The following is a 20,584-nucleotide window of genomic DNA, read 5'->3' as shown; positions in this document are numbered from 1 at the left end:
AGCCACCCAGGCGCCCCCATCTGACTTCTTTTGAGAAGAGACGGACGTTTTTCTTTCTTCAAAAGGAGCTGGAGAACAAGGCACAGTCCCTGTCCTTGCGGAGCCCGACCTAGCTGGGGAGATGGATGAGTGATGGGGCTGATTTCAGGGGCCTGGGGCAGGGGGGCTGCTGGCGGTGGTGAGGAGCCTGGGGAGGTGGCAGGAGGAGTGATAAGTCCCTGAGGACTTCCTGGAGGAGGTGGGGCAAGAGAGAGAATCTCAATCCATCAAATTCTGGAGGATTCTGGTTTGCTATGCCCCTTTCCTTGCTCTCATCACTCATTAAAAACAAACAAAAACAATAGTTCATCCACTTGTTATTTTATTTGCAAAAACCCTTACTGCCTGCCTAATGTGTGTCAGGCTTGGTGCTCATGTCTGGCAACTCACCAATGACTAAAACATCCCGAAGCTTCCAAACCAGCCAGGGAGCAGACAAGCAGGCCAGCAATGACCTCACAGAGACCACGGAGTCAGGGGAGTCCTCCCACTGGACCCTGTCCCCCATTGCCATTTACAGAGGTCACAGGGCAATTAAGTGTGGGGGTCTGTGAGCCCACCTGAGTTCTCGGCCTTGGAGGAGGCTCTGTTCTGCCTCTGACCGGCCTGGTCCCTGCAGGATTCGGGTTTACTGCCTGTGGGTGACCGCTCCCTGGGCTCAGCTGCTGGCTATCCCCTAAGAAAGTGAGAACAGTGTGCCTCACTTCCCAGGCTACGTGTGGAAGGTGCGGATGCTGGTTCCCTTTCTTCCGGACTTTCTTGCTTCCCAGCAGGCAGGTACAGCCTAGCCCTCCACCCTCCAGGAAGGGCTAAGAAGTAGAGGCAGCCTCAGAGAAGCAGCGGCTCAGAGAACCCCCCCTACAATTCCTCATCTCCTTCTCCCTCCAGCTTCCCACTGCCCCCTCCTCATCTCTCACCCCTACCCAGCTCCCTTACTCCGTCATCCTTCCCCTCCTCCTCTACCTCAGTCCCCTCCCTCCTGGTGTCTCCCCCCCTACCACCATCTTCCCCCTTTCATCTTCTTCCTTCCTCCTCCTCCTTCCTCCTCCTCCTCCTTCTGCTTTACTCCTTGGAGCTAATTGCTTGAGGGGTGAAGACCAGGTCGACTCCTGAAAACTCGGATCCATCGCCATGGTGATGCTAATTCAAGCTGAGTTCAAAGGAAATTGTTCCAGTTAAAACTAACAAGCTGAAGCTGGGGCCCCAGGAAGGACCAGTGCCAGGAGGAGCGAGCCCCAGGCCCAGAAAAATAGGAAAAACAAACCCTTTGTGGGCTTCCCCCTCACCCTCACTCCATCTGGGTCCCCTGTGCCGCCTGCAGCCTCCAGACAGGCCCTAACCCCAGGAGACCTGAGAGGTCACTACAGGCAGCTCCTAGCCTCAGACCCAAGCCCCAGCCACCTGGAAAGCCCTCCCATAAATTCCTTGCACAATCTCCCGCAGCTGGTGGTTCTGGGCCTTCACCACCCTTGCCTTCCTTTCCCAGAGTTCCTTCTCCACCACGCAAACCCCTCCCATTGCTTCCTAACAAGCAAGGTTTGCCAAGTCCTGGGAGTAACCGGTCCTCCGGAAGTAGATGCTCTGGGCTGTGAGCCCACGACCCACTGGCTGACAGTGGTATCATCACTCCTACTCTCTGGGTGTCCCGGGATGAGAAAGTTCACAGGGAGAGAACCACCCGGAGCACCATCTGGGCTCAGCTAGGTCCTGCTGGCTGAAGGGATGCCACCTCCTTGAACTGGGGGTGATGCCTAAACAAGGAAAAGGGGAGCATTTGGTTCCAAAGTGCCAGTGAGTACCCTTCTGGGCTTTCACTGAGTCCTCCTCCTTGGCCCCCAAAGCGCGATGCCTGCGACGCCTTCCCTACCAGCTCCTGTCTGTTCCTCCCTCTCTTGCTCTTGTTGCCCACTCGTGTTTCTTCTTTAAGGGCAGGGAGCCTTTGTCTGTAGCACAGGACTGGCCCAGAGTGGGGTCAGGCTAATGTTCTCTCCCTGTGGGAGTGCAGAATGGGAAACCCAGCCTCTTGGGAGGGGGACAAGTTGAGGTTCACCAGGTAAAGGGAACCCAAGCCCCGTGGCTTGGGGCGCTCAGTGTCATGGAGGCCAACTGAAGGCCTGCAGAAGGAGCCTTTCTTGGGGGACTTTGCAATTCTAGTCCATGGGCAGAGGCCAACACCAGAATCCTGCCCCTGGCAAGGTCACCTCTCCATTAGGAAGACCTTCCGGAAGACCTCACTCCCTTGCTCAAGCCTCGGATTTTTGTTTTTTATCCTGAAATATCTAGTGATGCTTCCATGTACTAAGGAGAAGACATTCCTTGAAGGCAAAGCCAGTGTAAGTGCTGGTAACCCAAAGCATGGGGCCAGGAAGCTCATAGGAGAGGCTCATATTTAAAAGAATGAGTAACTCGGGGTCTGGCCACCCTCTGGGGGAAGTACACAGGGGGTCAGAAGGCTTCAGATCTGTTCTCGCCTCAGATGTGCTGGGAAACCTTGGGGAAGCCTCCTTACCTCTTTGTTCCTTACTTTCTTCAGGTGTAACAAAAGGGTGCCCATCCCTGAGCTGCCTCACCCTCCCCAAGCACGGGAAGAGAGTCATAATGCTATAAATGCGTGGTAGCTTCCCCATCAGCATCCAGACCAGCACACCTCCTAGGGAGGGGGTGTGTGTGTGGGCAGTGATGGTGACTTGAGGTTCATGCCTGGCCTGTGTCTTGCATACGCCCTCTAGAAAGACCTCTCCACCCCACCCCACCCCACCCCACCCCACTCCCTAACTGTCCTGAGAGTAGAGTTCAGTGTCTCTGGATTACAGAGGCAAAATCCAAGCAAGGAGGAGGAAGTGACTCAGCACGGGGGCTGGAGAAGGCCCAGGGCCAGGCCTCCCACTCCCCGGACAGTTTGCGCTGGCTTTGTACTCAAGTCCTGTGCCTTTCATCCCAGCATCTCAAAGCCCCTTTCAAGCTAAAGCAGCCCTGAGAGTTGGGTCATTATCTCAATTAAGAGGAGAAAGCTGAGGCCCAAGCCCGGTGGAGGCAACTTTCCCCTGAATGAGGCCTTGACTTGGTGCCCGGAGAGCCCAGGACCTCCTAAGCCTAGGCTCCTGACCCAGGCTCTGGGAGGCTGGGTTGTTGTAGAAGGAAGCAAGAGCTGAGCTGGCTTCCCCTTCCCTGTCCCTGCACGAGGACCCAAAGGGCTGTTTGCAGGGCTGGAATCTCCCAGAAGGCAGTGCTGTGGGTGTCCCCATATGCCACCCATCCCTGCCATCTTTGGTGTTTGTGGCCAATCTGCACAGCTGTGTTTCTCCAGTGGGACAGAGAGACAGCCCAGGCTGGGTGCACGGCAGTCATCAGAGACTCTGGGAGTAGGCTCAGTCTCCTTTGGGGGAATCTTCCGTCCTGGGAGAACATTACTAAAGCCCCAGGCCTTGGGGACCCCAGGCTGTTTTAGCCAGCCGACCCCACTGAGTTTCTCCTGCCTTGCCACTGTTAGAACATTCACTGCAGCCCATCAGCCAGTGTTCATCGATACTCTTGTGTGTCCAGCCTGAGATAAACAGATCAGAGTCTAGATTCAGCTGTGCAATCCTGGGTGATCAGGTTTAGCCTCTCTGAACTTCAACTGCCTCAGAGCCTCCTTGGCTCAGTGTCTAGAAAGCAGGAGGTCCCAGCTCTGCTAATATTTCTAGAAGAATTGCAGAGCATAGGGGCTGGCAAGAACTTTTGTCATTTCCCTGCAGGGATGAAGCACAGAGAGGTGATGAGGAAAGCTCCAGATCACACAGCCAGGACGAGAAGCAGGCAGTCAAGGAGAAGCCTTCAAAGGGCGTCCATTCTTGCCCTTCTAGACCTGGAGGAGGCAGCTTGCCTGCTTGCTGACTCAGGCTGAAGAAAGAAAGGCTGAGCGGTTGATCTCAGCGGGCTGGAATAGGAGAGGGAGTGTGAGGGTGGGGTGCCGTGGGGAAGCCGGGGGCAGAGGAGAGCTCAAGATGTTGCACAAGGAAGGGGTGGGGAGGGAGGGTACATTTTAATGAGGCAGCAGAGGACGACAGGGGCTGGCTCCCTGGACAGAGGCTGCCCGCCCCCAGGATGCTGGGCCACGCTGCAGGGATCAAAGCTGCCCTGGGCATCATTCGCTGGGAACAGGGCAAGAACGCCAGGCCCGCTACTGCCTGAGCTTCTCACGGGGTGTCCTTGATGGAGCTGCCTTGGTCTCTGTCCTACCCAGCCCCTTGCCTACCCTTGCTTCTGAAGAGGCCTGTTCCAGGCCCAATTGCCCTCTCCACGCCTCCAGCTTGGGTTGCTGACTCAGTCCAGTGCGTGGATGCCCAGGGCCTCCTGTGGCTGCAGACCATCTATCTCACCCACGCCATGCTTCCTTCTCCGGCCCGCGGTGTCTTCCGGACCTCAGCACCTCCTCTGTCTCCCTTCGTCCTGGAGCATGGCTCTGGACTCAGCTAAGCTTGTCTGGCTCAGTAATCTCAGTGTCTGCCTCTCAATTCTGCCCTTGGCCTTTGTGGACCCGGCCCTTCCCCCACCCGGGATCTTTTCAAAGCTTCATTCCAGGTTGAAATCTCCAATCCAGCCTTGGCCTCCCTGTGTGTGAGCCTTCTTCCCATTGGCCGCTGCATCTGCGGTGGGCTGTGAGGAGGCCAGCTGGGGTCGGGAGGCTCAGGTCTGTCCCAGGCTTGTCCGTCTGGGAAGAGCTGGCTCTGGTTCCGGCGGGGGAGCCGGGGCGAGGGCAGAAGGGAGCATGGCCGTGGAGAGGCAGCTGGGAGAGTCCGCTTGCCAAGCCTGGAAGACGCATTAGGGTGGGGACAGAAGGAAAGGATTCTCAAGAGGGAGGGGAGCTGGGCTTCGGCTTCGTATCAAAATCGTAAGGAGAAAAGAATTCGAACTTTCTTGTGGGGTTTGTGAATTCTAGAGAATGGTTTCTTCTGTAGGACCTCTTAGATGCTTATCGGAGCTTCTCGAACATTTTCCCATTCGGGCCTCCTGTCTCCCCCTGCTCGGATTCCCCTGCTCCCCATCTCCTCCAGCCTCTGGCTCCACATTTTTCTTGAGCGTTTTGCCTCTTGTATGGCCTTGACTTCCCGCATTTTGCGGATGAAAAAGCCAGAGACTTAGAAAGGTCTGGTGATCTACTTACAGCCCCATAGCCAGTAATGTTAGAGCTGGGAAACGGACCAGGTCCACCTGGTTCTGAAGCCTGTGCTCATTCCATGACCCCCTCATACAGAGGCGCAGGGCGTGCGTGTCTGTGTCTGTGTGCTCCGTGTGTTGGAGTGTGTGTGATTCTGCAGATACCCTTAGAGGATGGTTTACTGGCCTGTCCTTCCCCTTCCCTTCCTTTTCCTGCCTCCCTCCTTCCCTCCCTTTCTGCTTCTCTCCCTCCTTTCCTTTGATCCTTCCTTCCTTCCTTCTTTCCTTCTCTTCCCACTCCTCCTCTCTCTTCCCTTTCAATGGTGTAAGATGGTGTAATGGCCTGTTTTCCCTCTAGGCATTAGAAGATCAGAAATGCCTACCCCATTTGCTTCTCTGCAGCTTCAGGACATCCAGCACCCTGCCCTGTCCCCGGAAGAGGGAAATGCTTTTGTAACTCTTCCCATGCACAGTAGCAATCTCTGTACTAACAGTGGCTCCTGGGTAGAAATGTAACATTTTTGAAAAAGGTAAAGTGGAAAAAGCAGGAGGGTCAGGAGACCTGTGTTCCTGGCTTGACTTGGTCCTTTATCAATTATGTGACCTTGGGCAAGTCTCTGAACTTCAGTTGCTTTTTCCTTAACTGGAAAATAGGGATAACGATACTATCATCTTCCCAGGAGTTGGACTAGAAGAGATAATGCACGTTAACATACTTGGCAGACTGTAAGGGGTCAAGTCATTCGTAAATGTCCACCAGGGAAAAAAGGGGTGTTTGGATGCATCCTCCCCACCCCCCCCCACTAACATCCCACTAGTGGTATTATGGGAAGAGTATCCTCTCCATACCCTGGTCAGAGACAGGATCTAGCTGGATGGACCATTCTAGATGGTAATTCTTATTATGGCAGAATGAACTACCTGGTGGCCTCCCCACCATCATCAATGGGGTATTAGAAATTAGAAGGAATCTAATTAGTCATTCTAGGTATTGAGGACACTTAGCCACTGATGTGGTAACGCTTCTGCTGTAAGCCAAGCTCAGGAATGAGTGATGCTTTCTTAGGTAAATTAATGCTGGAGTTATTGTTTTATAAGGGCAGGGTCAAAGACAAGCTAAGAGGAAAAATAGCCCTTCCTCCTATGGGACCAGACTGTTGGCTCTGAGAAAAGACCAATTGCTCACCATGACTGGAGACATGCTTGCTTCTTGGCTAATGAGGATATTGGCCACATGTCTCCCATGGGAGACCCACCAGCACCGGCTACCAAGTGGACAGTCTTCACGAGCATCTGGCTAATTTCAAGGCCATAAATACGAAGGCTTTCTGTGGGGAGGGAAGGAGTAGGAACACCGGTCCTGGAAGGAAGGTACTTTAGGGAAAGAATGGGAACTTGAGAAGAGAGACAGAGATCCAGAGAGGAGGAGACAGAAGTGTGCCTCAAGGCCAGTGACTGGCAGGCCTCTTTTCTTTGTTGGTATTTGGAAATTGACAAGTTAACTTTCCTCTAATGGTTGCATGGCTGTCAAGATCTACTGCATCCTTGACTGAAGTGAACAAATAAACTTTGCATATCTCCATTTTCCTTCTCTGTTTGACCTGAGGCTCTCTCTGGGAAGGAGGCACTGAGAAAAGGACGGAACTCTTTCCCCATCTTCTTGCAGGGGATTTGGCTGAGATGAGACTGCAGAAGCACTTCCTGGTGGGTTACCAGGTAGAATTACCATGGTTACTGGCAGCAGAAGAGGGATCCAGGGGTCAGGAGTGTTGGCGATGATCACTGCGCCCTACCCATTCAATGGAGAGACTGATTTCCCTCATGGCTGGCGTAGGAGTCACTTCTGACAAGCCTGAGAAACATCAGATGCTTGGAGTCTAGGTATGGATACTCCTGGATACTCACTCTAGCTGTGCATAGCTGGGTTGGAAACACACCCCATAGGTCATCTTGTTCCTTCTCTTGCCTTACATAGACTTAAAAAAAAAAAAGATTTATTTATTTATGAGAGAGAGAGAAAGCACAGAGGGAGAGGCAGAGGAAGAAGCCAACTCCCTTCTTAGTGGAGAGCCCGGTGGAGGGCCTGATCCCAGGACCCCGAGATCATGACCCAAGCTGAAGGCAGATGCCTAACTGACTGAGCCACCCAGGTGCTCCCAGACTAACTATTGATATATTGTTTATTGTCTTATATAGATTACTTATCCTGTATCTCCAGGAATCAAGAGACTATGTACCCCTCCCCCACATCCATTCATCCATCCATCCATCCATCCATCCTTCCATCCATCCATCCTTTATTGAAAGATAAGTAAGACAAGGACCCTTTCCTTTAAGAACTCATGGTATAGTCTTTTCAGAGGTTCCAGTGCCTAACAGGAGTAATTTCTAATGTCTAATTTACATATCTAACATCATCTAATGTACAAGTTCTAATGCTTAATCTCAGGTCTTCATGTTGTGAATAAAGATAAAGGTGAGACACTCATTCACTTCTGCATATATTTGCCCTACAAATATTTTTGTGGCGTCCTCTGTTCAGAGTGTATTGGCAGACACCCCTCTATTTTGAATATCCTGCTTACTTTTCAGACATGCTAGGTGCATTTCCAAGATTGGGAAATGAGCTAGCATTAGCATTAACAACGTGGTCAAGTAAGGCTCAGTTGTAACTCTACGTATTCAGACAAAATGGGGTTCCCATAATTCTTTCTGTTTAAGGATCTCAAAATATCTAAGAGCATGATCATTTCCCAGAGGGAACATTTGTGTGTTTCATCCAACTGGCACAGGGCAGGCCTCAGAACTCCTGGTCATTGGCCATGTAACCTTTTCCAAAAGAACAGGTAAGCAAGGCTGGCCTTTTTGCCTCTGTCTCAACCTGCCCCCAGCCCTTCCCTTGGGTTCCCACTCCTCTCCCCTTGGATCCTCTCAGCTTCCACACCTTCTTCTAGAAGGGAAGAGGGTGGAGGGAGGTGGGCTGAGGAGTGGGACAGGAATACCCCTGGAACATTCAGGCTCTCTCCATTCATCAAAGGGGGGCTAGCTGGTTGTTGGAAGGAGTAGGGGTGGGGAAGTGAGGGAGAGGGCTCTTCAGGCTGGGAAAGATCCAGAACTCTCATTAATGTCTGACACCTCCAATAAAAGATGCATATTCCCCAAAAGCGATTTTTGAAAATCCTAGGCTCTTTGAAGCTTGGTGTTTAATTGCCACTCCTTCCAGCACTTAATGGGAAACCAAGCCCCTTGGCTTGCTCCCACGGCTCCCACCTGGGGCGATTTCCCTCCTCCAAGCATTTGAGGTCCTTGTGTGCCTCTTACAGCTGGGCATGAAACGGAGGCCTCGGTCCTCACAGGATGAAGCGTGGCTGTGTCCAGGGGTTGTGGATACGGTGGAAGCAGGGGTAAAACTTGGAAATTGGAAGGCGGTGGAATTGAAAGATGTAGCCAAGCCCAAGGAGTTAGTTTTCTAGACTGGCTTTTTTCTCTCTTCCTTTAACTGAACAAGCAGCACTTACACAAACATTAAAGTAGGAAGATACTGAAAAGTAAGTCCTCTGTTACCACAGACCACCTGCCTCCCAACTGGGAAGCAACTACGAGTGACAGCGTTTGCGTATCATTCAGAAATTTTCTGTGCTTTATAGGCATCTCCTTTTTTTTTTTTTTTTAAATAGGAACATATTGTACATACTCTTCCATGTACGACTTGTTCTTTGACTTTTTTATAAGTAAGTTCTCGGGGCGCCTGGGTGGCTAGTTGGTTAAGCAGCTGCCTTCAGCTCAGGTTATGATTCCAGGGTCCTGGGGTCGAGCCCCGCATCGGGCTCCCTGCTTAGCAGAGAGCCTGCTTCTCTCTCTCCCTCTGCCTGCTGCTCTGCTTACTTGCGCTCTTTCTCTATCTCTCCGTCAAATAAGTAAATAAAATCTTAAATAAAATAAAATAAAAGTAAGTTCTCTACCCAATACGGGGCTTGAAATCATGATCCCAAGATCAAAAGCTACACGTTCTAACCACCCCCCACCATGGACTCGTTTGTGACAGTGTATCTGAGAGACCATATACATTCATTTACATATGCATATACATGTAGTTCATTCTCTGCTTGTATTATACAGTATGGGTGTACCATAACGTCCTGACCCATCCCCAGATGACAGTCGTTAGTTATTACAAACGAAACTGTAATGGACAGGCTTCTATATACACATCTGTGGAAATCTAAGAGGGGTAGATTTGTAGAAGGCGAACGGTGTCAGAGAAATACATCTCGGGGTGGGAGGCATCCCTCAGACCGGTCTCTGGCCAGCCAAGATTATATCTGAAGTGACGGGAGAATGGGTTGTCAAGCCTGCATCCCTCCCCCTTCCGCATCTGGGACACCAGGGGGGTACAATTTCCCCAAGGGTGATGAGAAATCATCTCTGGCTTGGGGATGTGGGAAGAGAGGGCTGTTTTTGGTTTTTGTTTTCCAGAATGGTCCCTCCCTGTAATGATGTTTGCTTGGGTTGAGCCCTGCTTGCTTCCCCTGAGCAGAGCCACACTGAAGGGGGACTGTGAGGGCCGGGGAGGGGTCAGGTGGTCTCCTCCTCGGAACAGAGCCGCCAGCTGGCCTGCCTCCATGGGCTTCCCAGCTCTGGTCACCCAACTGCAAACATGCTGACATCATTTGCGTGATGGATCTAACTTTTCAAAGCCTTTTTTTTTTTTTTTGCAGCCAATACTTCATTTTGTTTCAGTTGTGAGGGAGGCCAAACAGGTATTGTTGGGTAGGAAGGGAAACTGAGACCCAGAGAGGCTGGTTGCTGCAGTGTGGTCACGAAAAGGGTCAGGTTCAAGAGCTGGGGATCTAAGGTTCAAGTCCAGTGCTGAGCAGTTACTGTGTGACCTTGGGCCCCTGTGGGAGCATCTGGGTAGGATGGCCTCCGAGCTACTCACCCTCGGGGATATGGCTGTCACTGTCTGAGGTCTGCTGTTAGCTCAGGGGCAAGCGGGCTGCCCATATTTCCTTGGGTCACATGGTAGTTCACCCATGGCACGGGGGCTCATGGCTGGTACCACCTGCTGAGGTGGCTTCTGTAGAGAGAGCAGAGGGTCTCTTTCAGCTCTGAGGGATGCACAGCCTCCCAGACTCCTCAGGGGGTGGGTACTGCTGGGCGTGGAGGAGAGGGTCCTGTACTGTGGCAGGAAGGCACAGCAGGGGCGGGAGTGGGTACAGTGGGTTCATGCTGCTAGGGAAGAGGCCCCACCCCAGTGGGGAGAGTCCCCTTCCCCATTAAAGCCCCTGTAATTCATGCCATCTGCCCGCTATAAAACCAGCCAATCTCTGGAGTCTGACTCTCCAGATGGCCTTGGGACCTAATCAAAGCCAGACCCCGTCTTTGGCCTCTTCCTCTCCCACTGGTCTGTTAATAGCCTACAGCCATCCAGCTCTAGGCCCCCTTAACCCCTTCACCCCTGGCTTCCTCTCTCCCCCCAGATCTCTCTTCTGCTCCCCTTTCAGAGCCCAGCACCACGGTCACACAGAGGGAACCATCCCACCGCCAAATGTGATTTCTTGGCAGAATTGCTAGTTGGGATCAGGCGGCCTGGGCTTCTCCCCGGAGGCCACCACTGGCGTGCTGTGTGGCTTGTGCGGCCTCAGTTTCCCTATCTTTGGCAACCAACGTTTAAACTGTAATAAAAATCTTACATAATATTTTTCACCTACTTAACCTCATTTAATCTTCCAGAAGGAGATAATTATGGCTCTTCTAATTACCCTCCCAGGGAGAAGTTGATGAGAACCTGGGTTGGGGGAGACTAGAAAGCAGCACCCAGTTCATCGGTTACTGGGCCGGACTGGGGAGGGGTTGCTGAAGCAGGTGGTATGAGCCTCTTTCCAGGCTGGTCAAGGCCCATGGTGTGAGTGTGTGTGCGCGCACACACACACACACACACACACACACACAGGATTTCCTAAAAGCTCCTTGCACCATGATTCTTGAGTTGCTGACAATACACAGAGGAGGTGCGGGAACCTGAGGAGGTCACCCACCACCCAGGGGTCCACAGTATGCTACACGGAAAGAGACACCTTCTGCCGCAAGCCACTCAGCTCAACCCAGTAAGGTGCAGGTGTGTGTGTGGGTGGGGGGGTGGTGGTGACAGACCATGTGCTTGCAACAGTCACAGGGCCTGTCTCCCCTGAAGACTGAAGAGGGAAGTCTGCTAACTCAGGAGCCGGAAGGAAGGATTCAGGCCAGCCCCATGAAGGGCTGGGTCAAATGCTACCAGAGCCCTGGGGTGGCTGGTTGAGCAGGGGCGTGGAGACACCCTGTGGTCAGAATGAGGAACCACAGTCTGGTTCCCTTGAGGTGACCGGGCCAAACGGGGAGGAGCCTTACTTGAGTTCACACCTGTGCGGGGGCAGGCGCGTTCCACTTGAGATCTCATCCACTCAACACAGCAGCTCTGGGAGGTCCAACGCCTCCTTCAGTGTGGGGCTGTCCACCTTCCAGCTCTGCCACTTACCAGCTGCGTGACCCAGGCAGTTTATACAACCTCTTGGACCCTCAGTTTTCTTACCCGTGAAATGGAATACTTCACAGGGTTGCTGCAGGGTTGAGGGGGAAGTGCTTCTCCTTGCATTTGGCACATGCTAGGAGCCAAATCAAGGCTGGCCGCTTGTAGAGGGGTTCTGCCAGGCCCGCTGTTTCTGTAGCCCGCTGTGCTACAGAGCACGGGTTCAACACGGCTTTCTGCCACTCTCCCCCACGAAAAGCAGGGGACTTGCCACTTATGTTTATTCCTGAGATGAAGTAGGTGGGAGCTAGAGCTCATCTTGGTGGTGGGCGGAGGGGAGGTGGCAAGAGAGCTGACTGGCCACACCTTGTTCTCTGGCCAGCCCAGTTCAGGCCACTGAGGTAGAACCCAAGGTGGGAAGAGGTGGGTTGCCAGCCCTCCTGTTTCCCTTCTCTGCCACTTCCCCTCCATTCGCCCAGGACCAGGCTCCTGGAGTAGGTGTGGGGTGTCTCCCTTCCATTTTAGGAGGAGATCATAGGCTTGGTGAATCCAAGTGACCTGGGCAAGATGGGACCAGCAAAGGACAGCTTGAGACAGGGCTGTTGGACTCCCTTCTGCATCCCAGAGCTCAGGCACTGCTCCGACTGCCCTGTCTCCAGGCTAGGGCTCCGGGGCGTGGTGTGCTTCTTCCAAGGACTCTCAGACCTGGCCCCTCCTGCCTTAGCCTTGAGGCCCTCCCTGTGTACCGGGACTGTGTAGCAGGCTCCCAATGGCACCCACTTTTCTTCTGCACTGTTCTTGGTTCTCTAAGGAAGATCGCCAGGGGATTGTTCGTGAGAAGAGGGGGAGCGCAGCCTTGTGGATCTGTGAGCCCCTCTGGCACTTGAGCTGTGTTCAGGAGAGATGCCTCTGCTACCACTGCTTGCTTTCTTTTCCCCCTAAAAGGGACAGTAGGGCTCTCCCTTCCCCCTCTGGACCCGGCTGGGCAAAAGAGGTGGCCAGGGGTTGGGGCCTGCTTTGATTCCCGTCCCTGGGTGTGGGGTGTGGCCTGGTTGGGCTGGGATCCTGTCCCCAAGAACCAGGATGGGACCTCACCTTGGAACAGGCTAGAGCCAGCCCCAGGAGTCCAGGGCCCCAGGCCAGCATCTTAGCACACAGGCCCCAGCTGCTTCCCTGGCTCCCCACTTTGGGGACCCATCACAGTGTGACAGTCTGCGTGTTGGCGTGTTCCTGCAAGTCTGTGATGGATAAAGGATTCTGGGACGTGGCCCCAGCATGCCAGACTGCTTGGCCTCATGGGTCACTCCCTGAGCTGGTTGGCAAGCCTTTCCAATCCTGTGCTGTGATGGGTGGTTGTTGGTGTTAGGAATGGGAAGCAGATCCAAAGATGGAAACCAAGACATTTATGAATGGGGCTCGGCATAGAGCCTGGTACCAAGCACACCACCCGCAGATACCAGCTGGACTGCCATTTAGAACAGGTACTACCTTTGTCTTTCTGGTGACCCAGCAGGATGGTGGATTCCAGAACAGCCCTTAGCCTCCTCGCCCAGGTCAGGCCTCGCCCTCCCCACTCCCCTCCCCACTCCCCTGCCCCCATGCTCGGAAGAACCTCTGGAGCTCAGGCCCCTGCCACCCCCACACGCTCACTAGACACCCACCTCAGGTCCCCCATTCGCCAGCTGCCGGGAGCCCAAGGGCAGACACAAAGGCCATTCCAGCTTTGGGCATGAAACAGGCCTTTGTCGGGGGGGGGGCGGGGGGGAAGCTGTCATCAAAGCCCAGCGAGCCAGGGCAGGCCCAGAGCGCTGAGAACCTGGGCGCCTCTGGCTTCCCACCCTCCCACCGCCCAGCCGCCTCCGCTGCCGCACCGGCCCAGTCTCGCCACACGGGGGCGCCCGTGCCCCCAGGCCCGTCCCCTCTGCTTCCCTCTTCCCTTGCCCTGCTTCATGAATGAAGACGCACGCTACTTTCTACCTTTTTACCGCTTCAGGGACCACTTTCACTGGACTTACTCGCTTAATCTGCACCACAGACTGAGGGGGTATTAGGATGGCATTCAGAGCATTCGTCGCCTAAGGATGCCATTCATTCAATAAGCATCTGCTGTGTGCTACGCTCTGAGGTTGCAATGGCCCGGCCGGACTTCGCAGGCTTTGGACCATCTTGAGGACTTGGATCTTTTTCCTGAAAGAAATGGGAAGCCATGAAGGGATTTCGGTGAGGCAGGCATGTGAAGGAAGGCGGTGACTGCACGATCAAATTTATGTTGCCGAAAGTTCCCTCTGGATGCCAAATGGACAATGAACTGCAGTGGACCAGAGTCGCTGTGGGGGGTGCAGCAGGAGGCTCCTGACGTCCAGGGCGGTGATCAGCCAGGGTCACACAGATGCCATGCCCAAGACAACATACGCGTGTGGGATTCGGCCCGTCGTCCAGCCCCTCCTCTTTTCTTGTACCCGTCTCAAGCCACCATGTGCCTGGCTAGATCCCGCATCAGGTAGGGAGCAGGACTTACTGTGTGTACGTGTGTGTGCAGGAGGGGTATCACTGAAATCTAGAGTCTGTCTGTTGCTTTCACAGCGGGAAGCTTGATTCTGTCCGTATGCCTGGAGGCAATCTAGCTCCAGGAAACCAATTCATGATAAACAAACTCATAGGAGACTGAAATAGGAAGCATGGTATCAATACCGTATATAAGATTCTCACAGGTTGTAAGGCGTCCTTGCACCATATTTGGCAGACTCACACACACTTGTACCAGGAAAGTGAGCTATTACCATAATGAATGCAAAGCATGTACCATATTTGGGTCTACCAAATATGGTGCTTCTCTGGGATGCTGATTAAGTTTTGAGGTTTCTCTGTGAGCTTGTACCCAAAACACAGGATGGTTCATCCATTGTTGTAAAGTGTCACCAGGAAGTCCTTGGTGAGGTCCAGTGAATTCTCCCAGTCTTCCAATAGAATATTCTTTCCTAGTGCCTGAAATGCCCCCTATTCTCCTCTAGGAGAAATATGATAGGTGTCCTCCAGGAACTGCTGGATCTCATGGGAACATTCTATCTCTTCCTTTTGGCCATTGTGCCACTCCATTAGTTCGTGATTACTACAGTGTCGAACCTATCAAAACACATATAAAATGAAATAGAAAATCAAAATAGTCCTATACCTATCCAGTACATTGAATTTGTTACAGAAAACTTCTCCACAAAGGAAATACCAGGCCCAGAAGGCTTCACTGCTTATCAAACATTTAAGGAAGAAATAATACAAATACTACACAAAGTCTTTCAGAAAATATAGTGAGCAGGAACGTTTCTCAAGTCTCGTCAGGGTCCAACATAACCTTGAGACAAAAATTTGACAAAGACAAGAAAATTATAGGCCACTATCTCTCATAAACATATATACAGTGATCTCTATCAAAATACCACCGGCATTTTTCACAGAGCTAGAACAAACAATCCTAAAATTTGTATGCAACCACAAAAGACCCTGAATAGCCAAAGCAATCCTGAAGAAGAAAAACAAAACTGGAGGTATCATGATTCCAGACTTCAAGCTCTATTATAAAGCTGTAGTCATTAAGATAGCATGGTACTGCCCCCAAAACAGACACATAGATCAGTGGAAGAGAATTGAAAACCAAGAAGTGGACCCACAACTATATGGTCAACTAATCTTTGACAAAGTAGGAAAGAATGCCCAATGGAAAAAACACAGTCTTTTCAAAAAATGGTGTTGAGAAAACCAGACAGCAACATGCAGAAGAATTAAATTGGACCACTTTCTTACCTCATACACAAAAAAATAAATTCAAAATGGATGAAAGACCTAAATGTGAGACAGGAAACCATCAAAAATCCTAAAAGAGAACAGAGGCAGCAACCTCTTTGACCTCAGCCATAACAACTTCTTACTAGACATGTTGCCAGAGGCAAGGGAAACAAAAGCAAAAATAAACCATTGGGACTTCATCAAGATAAAACCTTCTACACAGAGAAGAAAACAATCAACAAAACTAAAATGCAGACTATGGAATGGGAGAAGATAGTTGCAAATGACATATCTGATACAGGGCTAGTATCCAAAATCTACAAAGAACTTATCAAAGTCAACACCCCCAAAAAACAAATAATCCAGTTAAGAAATGGGCCAAAGACATGAACAGACATGTTTCCAAAGACATCCAGATGGCCAACAGACACATGGAAAGATGCTCAATGCCATTCATCATCAGGGAAATACAAATCAAGACGATGATGAGATACCATCTCACACCAGTCAGAATGGCTAAAACCAATGACACAAGAAACAACAGGTGTTGGCAAGGACGCAGAGAAAGGGGAACCCTCTTATACTGTTGGTGGGAATGGAAGCTGGTGCAGCCCCTCTGGAGAACAGTATGGAGGTTCCTCAGAAAGTTAAAAATAGAGCTACCCTGTGATCCAGCAATTGTACTATTAGGTATTGACCCAAAGGATACAAACATACAGATTTTAAAGGGTACATGCACCTCAATGTTTATAACAGCATTATCAACAATAACCGAACTATGGAGAGAACCCAGTCCATAGAGTGATGAATAGCTAAAGAAGATGTGGTGTGTATAAGTTTACACACACACACACACACACACACAATATTACTCAGCCATCAAAAGAATGGAATCCTGTTTACAAGGACATGGATGGAGCTAGAGTGAATTACGCTAAGTGGAATAAGGCAGTCAGAGAAAGACAAATACTGTATGATTTCACTCCTATGTGGAATTTAAGAAACAAAACAGGTGAACGTATGGGAGGGGAGTAAAAGAAAAAGAGAGAGAGAGAGAAGGAAACCATAACAGAATCCTAAAGACAGAGAACAAACTGAGGGGTGATGGAGGGACGTGGGTGGGGGATGGGCTACACGGGGGATGGGCATTAAGGAAGGCACTTATGATGAGCACTGGGTGTTGTATGTAAGTGATGAATCACTGAATTCTACTCCTGAAACCAATATTTCACTGTATGCTAGCTTAATAGAATTTAAATAAAAATTAGAAAGAAAAAACTCCATATATACAAAAGTATTTAACAAAATATTTACAAATTGAATCTAATAATATATATGAATATGTGGAAAACATTAAAATATTTGCAAGTTGAATCTAACAATATATAAAATATATCTGACTATATGAGGTTTGTCCACGTCATATTTGCAAATCAATTATTATAATCCACCTCATTTATAGACTAGAGGAGAAAATTCATGATTATTTCAATAAATGCACAAAAAATATTTGACAAAATCCCACCTATTCATGATAAAAACTCTCAGTAAACTAGGAAAATAAGAGACTTTCTTAATCTGATAAAGGGCATGACATAAAACCTACGGCTAATATCATCCTTACTGGCAAAAGACTGAACACTTTCTCCATAAGATCAGGATGTCTACTTTTACTAGTTCTGTTCAACACTATACTAGAGATCATAGTCACTGCAAAAGGGTAAGAAAAAGAAATAAAAAGATATAAATATTGGAAAAAAAGAAGTAAAACAGCATGTTTTCATAGATGATGTAACAGTTTATATGGATAAAAACCTTCCTAGAATTAATAAGTGAATTTTGTAAAGCTGTAGGATACGAGGACAATTTAAACATGCACATTGTGGGGTGCCTGGGTGGCTCAGTGGGTTAAAGCCTCTGCCTTTGGCTCAAGTCATGATCTAAGCATCCTGGGGTCGAGCCCCACATCGGACTCTCTGCTCAGCGGGGAGCCTGCTCCCCTTCCTCTCTCTGCCTGCCTCTCTGCCTACTTGTGATCTTTCTCTGTCAAATAAATAAATAGAATCTTAAAAAAAATGCACATTGTAATTCTGCATACTAGCAGCAGAAAATTGGAAAAGAAAAAATTCCATTTATTATAAATAACAAAATGTTTAGAAAAGTCTTTAATAGAACATAGGCAAGAACGTGCACTGAGAATTACAGAACATTGCTGAATGAAATGAAAGAAGACCTGTGTGTCCCTGGGCAGCTCAGTCAGGTAAATGTCTGACTCTTGGTTTCAGCTCAGGTCATGATCTCCTGGGTCTTGGGATAGAGCCCTGAGTTGGGCTCCGTGCTCAGCAGGGAGTCTGCTTGATGATTCTCTCACTTTGTCCCTGCCCCACTCATGAGCCAGTGAGCGTGCATGTGCACTCTCTCTCAAATAAACAAATCTTAAAAAAGAAGACCTAAATAAATGAAGAGATACATAACATTTATAAAGACTCAATATTGATAAGATGTGATTTTTGTCCAATTAATCTGTAGATTTAATATAATTCCGATCATAATCCTAGAAGGCTTTGCTTGTAGCATTTTATAGGCTTATTCTGAGGTTTATGTGGAAGTTCAAAAGAACCAAAATAACCCTGAAAAAGAAAAACAAAGCTCAGGAATTTATAGTAGATCACTGTACAACTTACTATAAAGCTATAGCAATCAAAGCCATGTTGTATTGGCATAAGGATAGACAAATAGATCAATGGAACACAATAGAGATTCTAGAAATAGACTTGTACTTACTCAGTTAATTGATTTTGGATGGAGGTATCAAAGCAATTCTATAGATCAAAGAAACCCTTCCAACAAGTGGTGTTGCGACAACTGCACATCTTTAGGAAAAAAAAATAAGCCTTGACTGCTGAACCTTACACCATCTATATAAAAAATTAGAGTCTGTTGGATCATAGACCTACATATAGCAATTAGAACTATCAAGTTGTTTTTTTAACACAAGCGTAAGAGAGAATATTTTTGAAATCCCAAGGTAGTCAAAGAAGTCTTGAACAGGACCCACAAGTCAATAACTGTAGAAGAAAAAATAATAAATTAGCTTTCATTAAACAACAACAACAACTAAAACTGTGTTTATCAACAGACACTTCTGCTTTCAGCATGGCGGAGTAACAGAGATCAGATCTACCCCAACACCTCAAACATCTGAAGAACTGGACAAGATAGATAATTAAAGTTTTTCCAGATATTAGACAAAAGTACAGGGCCATGATCCTTGAGAGAAGGGGAACAAATGAAGCGAAACTTACAACACCTCAGTTTATTTCCTGGAGGCAGCCTCCAGATTACAGAACAGGGAGTGAGAGGCCAAATAGAGCCCTGCATCCTCACTGAATTGAGGAGAAAGTGATTGGTGTTTAGGGGAGTCAAGGTGGTGGACTTGGAGACGGGGTGCTGAAGGGGAAGAAGCTACAGAGAGAGAGCTCTGGAGATTGGCAGAAGGGTCCCTTCAGTGTTTGGCTACTGATCTACAATATGTGAAAGGGAATGGCCTCAAACTAGGGAAAGAGCTATCAGAAAGAAGTGAGCAGAACAATTTCTGGAGCCCACACAGAACTTGGAACTCATACTACCTCTGGTCAGAGTGGAGAGACATTATAATGGGACATTGGCTAGAATGATCAGGGTATTGCCTTAGGAGTGGGGCTAAATTAGCCCTGGTCTAAAGGCTTCTTTGGGTCCACTTTAATGAAGCTTAAACACAAGGCTTAAAAGGCTCCAACTGCTTACAAGTCACTTAACTGTGCACCAGGATAAAGTGCAACACTACTTAAAAGCGAGCAACAAAAACCACCACCCAACACATAAAATTAACAATGCCTAGCACTTAATAAAAATCTCTAAGCATAAAATGAATTAGGAAAATACAACCCATAATCAGGAGATAAATCAACTAACAGAAAAACATATACAATAAAATTAGCAAATAAGAATGTTCAAAGAGGTATTATAAAGATGCTGCCCAGGTTCCAGAAGGTAGAGGAAGACATAAACATAATGTGAGAGAAAGAGATAATATAAAAAGACCCGAATGGAACTTCCAGAGATGAAAATGTAAAATCTGAAATAAAAAATACACTGGAAGGGATCACTAGCAGGTTAGGTACTGCAGAAAAAAGGATCAATGAACTTGAAGACCCAGCAGTATCAATTATTCAAAATGAAGCCCAGCAAGAAAAACACTGGGAAAATATGAATAGCACATTAGCGATCTATGCAACAATGGCGAGCAATCTAATGTGCATGTAACTTGAGTCTCATAAGGGGACAGGAAAAAGGTGTTTGAAAAATTCATGACTGAAATGTTTCCAGATTTGATGAAAAGCATAAGACCACAGATCAAAAACACCCCAATGAACGCAAGTAGAATAAAAATAAGAAAAACGACACCAAGGCATATTAGCAAACTACAAATAGAAGACAATTTACACAATTTGAGAAAAGGACGTCCACAAAAAACCTACAGCTAACATCATACTTGGTGAGAGATTGTTTTCCCTCTCAGATCAGGAAGAGGCAAGGATATCTGTTATAACTATTCCTCTCACTCCCATTTTATTGAAATACAACTGACATACAACATTGTATTAGTTTAAAGTATACAAAATAATGATTTGATAAATATAAATATTGCAAAATTATTACCACAATAAGTCTAGTTGACATCCATCACTCACATAGTTATAATTTTTTTCCCTGGGATGAGAGCTTTTAAGATCTACTCTCTTAGCAATTTCAAATATATAATATGGTATTATTAACTATGGTCACCATGCTGTGCATTACTTTTCCAGAACTTATTCATGCTATAACTGGAAGTTTGTATCTTTAGACCACTTTCACCCATCCCCTCTGCCCCCTACCATTATAACTTTTCCATTCAACAGTGTACTAGAAGTCCTAGCTAATGTAATCACTTAAGAAAAAGAAATAAAGGATATGTTGTTTTGAAGGGAAGATCCAAAATGGTCTTTATTTATAGCTAACATGATTTTTTTTTTGTTGTTGTTTAGAAAATCTTAAGGAGCCCATAAAAAAGCTAGGGTACTAGAACTAATAAGTGAG

The sequence above is a fragment of the Lontra canadensis genome, unplaced genomic scaffold (genome assembly GCF_010015895.1).
Source record: "Lontra canadensis isolate GAN:19392208 unplaced genomic scaffold, GSC_riverotter_1.0 scaffold36, whole genome shotgun sequence".
Classification (NCBI taxonomy): domain Eukaryota; kingdom Metazoa; phylum Chordata; class Mammalia; order Carnivora; family Mustelidae; genus Lontra; species Lontra canadensis.
This window is presented reverse-complemented; position numbering follows the sequence as displayed.